Raw genomic sequence first — 8,112 nt, 5'->3', positions numbered from 1 at the left:
CAAATCAAGTTGAATAGAAACTTGGTAATAGGCAAAAATGTGGCTGTACCCCTAACTGTCAGAAGGAGTGGCACTTTGGAATGCAGACAGGGGCCTGCCTACAGGGTGGGCTACTGATAAATAAAAGGAAGGTTCATGATGTCTTCCCAAACTGAACTACCAAAAGAGAGAGAAGATAGCCTGCCCCAATGTGTTTTTTCTTTACCCCTGGGCCTAAAAAACGTTTTGATTCTTCTCAACATTTTTGGTGCAAACGAGGACCATAGACTAAACAACATTCCTGGACATGCTATTGTCTCCACTCCAAGTCCTGATCTGCTCAATGTGTGTGTCCTCTCAGGGCCATACTCTGACCCACACCATGACCTCATCCAAAACATGTCTACGGGAAGACTGGGATGGAAAACAGGATGTCAGGAAAAAGGTTGTGATCAATGTTGGTGGCATGCGTCATGAAACTTACATGGCCACTCTCAAGAGCTTGCCGGTACCCGTTTAGCTAAACTGATGGACCATTTTTTAAAAACCTTTATTTTACTAGGCAAGTCAGTTAAGAACAAATTCTTATTTTCAATGACGGCCCTGGAATGGTGGGCTAACTAACGGTCTAACCACTAGGCTACCCTGCCGACCATGACCTCACTGAATTATTATTCGACAGACATCCAAGTTTTTTCTCCAATGTTCTGAATTATTACAGAACCGGCAAGCTTCACTGTCCAACAGATGTCTGCGGTCCCCTTTTTGAAGAGGAGGTGGCTTTTTGGGAGGTCGACGAGGCAGCTGTGGAACCTTGTTGATGGATAACATTCTGCCAACATAGGGATGCTGAAGAGGCCCTTGCAGCGTTCGGGCCATCAGATTCAAATGTGCGCCACAATGAAGAGTTTCCAGATCGATTCGATGTTGAAGACAACACAACAAATTCTCAGAGCTGCTTCAAAAGGTGGAAACCAAAAATATGGGCTCTATTTGACAACCCATTCTCGTCTATGGTTGCCAAGGTATGTGTTATTTATTTTCTCCTAATTAAAAAAAAAATCCACTTTGACCTCTTGATCCCCAATTCAAGAACAGACTATGGGAGGTGCACAGTACTACATAGAGCCATGGCTACAGGTAACTCTATTCCACTTCAGGTAACTGATGCAAGCAGTAGAATCAGATTTTCTTTTTTAAATACACCTTATGGAACAGCGGGGACTGGGAAAAGACACACACACACAGGCACAGACACACATACACATGATAAGATGTGCACATGTATGAAGGCTATTCTTAATCCAATTCTAAACCTGCCTTGAGGCCACAGGTGTGTGATGCCACAGGTGTGTGATGCCGCAGTCAGACGCGCTTCCAAGCAACCACAGAACAGGGAATCCAAAACTCCAATAGTGTCAAACAAACAAAGGGTCATTTCATAGCCTGTATTCCATCGATGAACAAAGTCAAAGCGATCAAATTTAAACTGTAAACAAAATATATAGACTAGCAGCAGGTTTCTTAGTTCCAAGTCGTAGCGTAGCTGTCAAAAAACGAAGGTACCGCCATACCTAAGGCCTAGTGGACCCATACTGCAAAAAAAGACTAAATAGGTAAAGGGAAGAGGAACATGGGGAAAAGGAATGGTGTCCAGGAAAGGCTCCATAATACTTTAAATACCCAAGATAATCATAATAGAAAACCAAAAACGTGAAAATATCTATAGAAAAGACAGAAATGCCAATGGTGGAGGAGTTGCTGTTTATAATCAGAACCAGATTCCTGTAAAGCTTAGTGAGGCTCATGTTAAATACTGTCAAAGTAATATGGCTACAGGTTCATCTTCCTCACCTAAAGCCCATTCTTGTGGGAAGCTTCTATATATCACCAAGTGATAACAGTCAGTATCTGGGTAATATGTGTGCAATGCTTGATAATGTATGTGATATCAACAGTATAACTGATCAAATTATGAAAGACAAGCATTGTAATTTTGATTTCTGTAAAGCAAATGTGGAAGAGTTGAAAAAATGATTGTTGTCTATCAACAATGACAAGCCAACGGGGTCTGACAACTTGGATGGAGGATTATAGTGGACAATATTGCCACTCCTATTTGCCATATTTTCAATCTAAGCCTACTAGAAAGTGTGTGCCATCAGGCCTGGAGGTCATTCCCCTACCTAAGAATAAAAAGCCCTCTTATCTGGCTCAAATAGCTGACCAATCAGCCTGTTACCAACCCTAAGTAAACTTTTGGAAAAAACAAGCATGACACTTACACAAATGACTAATGATTGGCTGAGAGAAATTTATCATAAAAAAATTGTGGAAGCTGTTCTGTTAGACTTCAGTGAGGCTTTTGACATTATCGATCATACTCTGCTGCTGGAAAACACATATGTGGTATGGCTTTACACCCCCTGCTATATTGTGGATGAAGAGTTACTTGTCTAACAGAACACAGAGGGTGTTCTTCAATGGAAGCCTCTCCAACAGAATGGTATCCAGTGTGTCTCCGTATGCGGATGTCTCAGCACTATACACGTCAGCTACAACAGCAAGTGAAATCACTGCAACACTTAACAAAGAGCTGCAGTTAATTTTAGAATGGGTGGCAAGGAATAAGTTAGTCCTAAATATTTCAAAAAGTATTGTATTTGGGACAAATCAGTCACTAAACCCTAAACCCTGAACCTCAACTAAATCTTGTAATAAATAATATGGAAATTGAGCAAGTTGAGGTGACTAAACTGCTTGGAGTAACTCTGGATTGCAAACTGTCATGGTCAAAACATATTGATACAACAGTAGCTAAGATGGGGAGAAGTCTGTCCATAATAAAGCGTTGCTCTGCCTTCTTAACAACACTCAACATGGCAGGTCCTACAGGCTCTAGTTTTTTCTCACCTAGACTACTGTTCAGCCGTGGTCAACTGTTACAAAGAGGGACCTCGGAAAATTACAATTGGCTCAGAACGGGTCAGCACGGCTGGCCCCTAAATGTACACGGAGAGCTAACATTAATAATGTAAATCTCATGTAAATCTCTCATGGCTCAAAGTGGAGGAGAGATTGACTCCATCACTACTTGTTTTATAAGAAGTGTTGAGAAGCTGAATGCACAGAGGTGTCTTTTTAAACTACTAGCATACAGCTCGGACACCAATGCATACCCCACAAGACATGTCACCAGAGGTCTCTTCACAATCTCCAAGTCAAGAACAGGCTAAGGGAGGCGCACAGTACTACATAGAACCATGAGTGCATGGAACTCTATTTCACATCAGGTAACTGATGCAAGCAGTAGAATCACTTTTTTTTAAAGATAAAAATACACCTTGTGTAACAGAAGGGACTGTGAAGAGACACACGCACACACACACTAGCACATGCACGTACATTGCAATATTGTTGCATGGTGGTACTATACATTTTGTACTGTAGATATGTTGTGGTATAACAATGTTAGATGATGTACTGTTTTATCTTTTGTTTTATGTGTGATGTAAGTGCCTTAATGTGTTTGGACCCCAGGAAGAGTAGCTGCTGCCTAGGGGTTCCCTAATAAATACAAATAAATACAAATACAACTCTAAATAAATGGTTATACCACATTTCATTGCTGCCTTGCAGCAGCACAATTCACTTCACAAGTCATTAAAACAAATACAAATTAAATAATAATAATTGGAGACAGTGAAGGACAATAATAACAACTAGTACAAAAGTAGTTGTATGAACCAACATTTTAAAGTAAGGAAAAGCAAGGCTAAAGGGTGCATCTCATATTTCATTTAAAAATGTCCAATGTTTCTGCTACCCTCAGGTTATCCAGTAGGCTGATCCATAGGTTGAGACGGTAATAACTAAAAGCAGCCTCACCAGAAGTGATGACTCAGGGTGAATCTCAATTCTATCAATTCTTATATCCCCCTTAAAACATTGCAGGAGAGGTTCACAGGGGACAAACCTCAGATATTCTGCACCAATATGCTTTGAGAAGGAAATCAGGAGAGAGGATGTGAGGAATCAAGAAAATACAATTGAGATTCACACTCAGAGTCATTTTAAAAGGTTCAGTCATGTAACTCCCATCTAGCCATGTCACCCAAATGGAAGGTAACGTGGCTCCATATGAAACAGCAGCCATGGGATTGAGTCAGTTTAGGAGACCACACACAAGCCTAACAATCTCACTGATCAACAGCCTTTTTGAAACCATTGTGTGTTCAACACATAAATCAAACCTAGAAATGAATAAATCAGACTTTCAACCTGGTTCATAATGTGTTGTTTGTGTTTTTAATCATTATGACAGTCAGACTCAGTCAGATGATGCCCCTTGTCCTTTGCAGGTCAATGTGTTTATTTCCCTCTTCTTCATCCTCCTCTCCATCACAGTGTTCTGTCTGGAGACACATCAGAACTTCCACACGATGGAGAACCGCACAAAGCTAGTCATGGTCGGGAACCACACCGAAGAGGTGACATACTATGAGATTGTGAACAATCCTGCTCTGACCATGGTGGAGGGTGTCTGTGTGGTGTTGTTCATCTTTGAGTTCCTGGTCCGTTTCACCTGCTGTCCCAACATGCTGGTGTTTGTAATGAACATACTGAACATCATTGACTTTATAGACGTCCTGCCCTTCTTCCTGGAGTTGGGGCTGAGCAGTAATGCCCTGGGCTTCCTGCATGTGCTGCGTTTTGTGAGGATCCTGGGGGTCTTTAAGCTGACGCGCCACATGGTGGGCATACGTGTGTTAGTCTACACACTAAAGGCCAGCGTTTAAGAGTTCTGCCTCCTGGCTGTCTCCCTCACTATTGGAATCCTCATCTTCATTATCCCCATGACCTATTCTGGTATGGTAATTGGAGCTCTATGTGCTCTGGCAGGCATTCTGACCATAGCAATGCCTGTCCCAGTCATAGTCAATAACTTCCGCCTGTACTACTCCCTGGCCATGGCCCAACAAAAGCTCCCAAAGAAGAAGAAGAGGCAACACCTGCCCTGTCTGGAGCACTCAGCCAGCCTTCTCCAAGAGGGGAGCAGCCAGAACGAAGCCTGTTAGGAGAGGAGAGGTCGTGTTCAGGTATTTCATATCATCAGTAGTATTTGTATATTTATATTCTTTTATTATGTTAATATCCCTATTTTTGTTGCTCAGAAAACAAGCTCAACATTTATCTCTCTTTCCCTCTTAGAGTCCAATGTGCCTTTGATTGAATCCCAGGCTTAGTCTGGTTATGAGACCCTGGAGATAAAGACTGAGTCCTGATATTTCCATTATACCAGATTTGGACATTATAGATATATTATAACATATTTATCATATTCATCTTTAAGTAAACATGGGAAAGGACTACTTGACTATTCAAGGTCCTATGTGTTAAAATTTCAGTCAAAATTATTTTCTTATACACATATGTCACATTTGTGTGAGTGTGATATCACCACAATATCTGTCTGTAATAATCATACACAACTCAAAAAGTTGTCTAATAAAATGTCTAATGCCTGTGTTCTGATGTGTGAAGCCTGAATGTGTTCAGATAGTGCAAGATATCTAATTCAATGGTCATTCATGGGCTTCCAATAAGTCCTTTAACTGTTCTCTGCCAAAACATCTGTTGAGGCCACAGTGAGGGAGGACATTTCCTCTGCCAGAATAACTATTTTATACAGATGTGTGTCATCTGTTGCCCTATCCAAGGGATTTCGTTACAGATCTGTACAAAGAGTATTTATAATGAATGTAAACGTGAATAAATGATCCTTGTGAACCATGACATTTTCCCATTTCCTGTGTGTACAATATGTTCCTCTGTGTAGAGTACTAACTGAGAGTGAGAACGTGTGATGGGGTTCCACTGTGGCCATGGTTATGTCCTAGTTTATTAGTTTTAGGAAACCCTATCCTCCCATGTTCTATTTATTATTTATACACTAAACACAGTGTTCCAGGTCAAGGTCCAGCCAAATCTCGCTAGCTACAGTTGAAGTCAGAAGTTTACATGCACTTAGGTTGGAGTCATTCAATTCGTTTTTCAACCACTCCACAAATTTCTTGTTAACCAATTATAGTTTTGGCAAGTCAGTTAGGACATCCACTTTGTGCATGACACAAGTTATTTTTCCAAGAATTGTTTACAGACAGATTATTTCACTTATAATTCACTGTATCACAATTCAAGTGGGTCAGAAGTTGACTGTGCCTTTAAACAGCTTGGAAAATTCCTAGAAAATCATGCCATGGCTTTAGAAGCTTCTGACAGGCTAATTGACATCATTTGAGTAAATTTGAGGTGTACCTGTGGATGTAGTTCAAGGCCTACCTTCAAACTCAGTGCCTCTTTGCTTGACATCATGGGAAAATCAAAAGAAATCAGCCAAGAATAAAATGTGTAGACCTCCACAAGTCTGGTTCATCCTTGGGAGCAGTTTCCAAACGCCTGAAGGTACCATGTTCATCTGGCACCATCGGACCACGCAGCCATCAAGAAACCACTGCTCCAAAACCCACCATTAAAAAGTCAGACTACGGTTTGCAACTGCAAATGAGGAAATGTCCTCTGGACTGATTAAACAACAATAGAACTGTTTGGCCATAATGACCATCGTTATATTTGGAGGAAAAAGCATGCTTCCAAAGTTGTAGCAAAATGGCTTAAGGTTAATTAACAAAGCCAAGGTATTGGAGTTGCCATCAAATCCTATAGAAAGTTTGTGGGCGGAACTGAAAAAGCGTGGGCGAGCAAGGAGGCCTACAAATCTGACTCAGTTACACCAGCTTTGTCAGGAGGAATGGGCCAAAATCCACCCAACTTATTGTGGGAAGCTTGTGGAAGGCTACCCGAAACGTTTGACCCAAGTTAAACAATTTAAAGGCAATGCTACCAAATACTAATTGAGTGTATGTAAACTTCTGTCCCACTGGGAATGTGATGAAAGAAATGAAAGCTGAAATTAATCATCATTTCACATTCTTAAAATAAAGTGGTGATCCAAGCTGACCTAAGACAGACAATTTTTACAAGGATTAAATGTCAGGAATTGTGAAAAACTGAGTTTAAATGTATTTGGCTAAGGTGTATGTAAACCTCTGACTTCAACTGTATATCTTGTCCTAAAAGTTCCACACATCACTTCCAAGTTGTTTATTCTTTATTGATATATGCAGCTATATCCACAAATCATTATTACACATGTAGCTTCAATTCTGTACAATCATCATGGCTGAAGAGAGAGTGCTTGGTAAGGCCCTGCACCCACTTAATATCAGAAGAAAACTACACTAACACAGATTCAGACACACAAATCCACACACTCATATATTATGTTGAGATTCACTATAACACTTTAGCTACAAAGGGGCAGTGTCTGACCACTATTTATTTTCCCTATAGAGGTTTTAGCCTCCCATCCCGTAGCTCCAGCAGTATAATATATATAATAAGATATTGCTTTAACACAGACTGTACCCTAGCTAGGGCAAACATTGAGCGTACCAATATGCAGACAAAACAAAAACAAAACAAGACTTATTGCAGATTGTGAAAAAGTGCTTTCATATTCACATTCAATAGTATTTTCTTCCACATGATCTGTTAAAACAGTTCTGCAGTGTTAAGACATTTAAATATTTCACAAGTGTTGTTCTATCTTTATAATACTTTGATTGTTATTGGTTGTAGAATCCTACAGACAATAATATTTACAGACTTTAAATGTGAGCAATTTCAACATGGTACAATTACAAGAGTGACTGGCTTCAGGCCAATGACTAAAACAAAGCTTGATTAGAACTTAAACCAAAGACTGGTGGGATAGTGCAGTAACCTACTGTATGGAGATGCTTATCCATGTGTTCTTATCTGGAGGGCTACGCCTCTTTATAAGCAGCTGAGAGAGGAACACATGAGAACCAGAGCTCGCCAGAGTTCGACAATATACCATCATAAAGTCTACATTGGGATCCCACAAGGTAAACGTACTGTATCCCCCCCCCCCCCAAACCATCTTCCCACTCATTTTACACTCCCATAATCACAGATAAGGTATACCAGCTACAAAATGGAGAAATATTCAAATATACAATGAAATGTACACCAACACACACAGAATAT

General features: G+C 40.4%; 1 pseudogene; it reads left to right on the top strand.

Moving 5' to 3' along the window:
* Nucleotides 1-361: 361 nt before the first annotated feature.
* On the top strand, nt 362-5,057 carry LOC135529526 (potassium voltage-gated channel subfamily C member 1-like; annotated as a pseudogene).
* Nucleotides 5,058-8,112: the final 3,055 nt, after the last annotated feature.

The sequence above is a fragment of the Oncorhynchus masou genome, chromosome 5 (assembly GCF_036934945.1).
Source record: "Oncorhynchus masou masou isolate Uvic2021 chromosome 5, UVic_Omas_1.1, whole genome shotgun sequence".
Classification (NCBI taxonomy): Eukaryota; Metazoa; Chordata; class Actinopteri; order Salmoniformes; family Salmonidae; genus Oncorhynchus; species Oncorhynchus masou.
The sequence above is the reverse complement of the archived record's forward strand: the minus strand, read 5'-3'. Positions and strand labels throughout refer to the sequence as shown.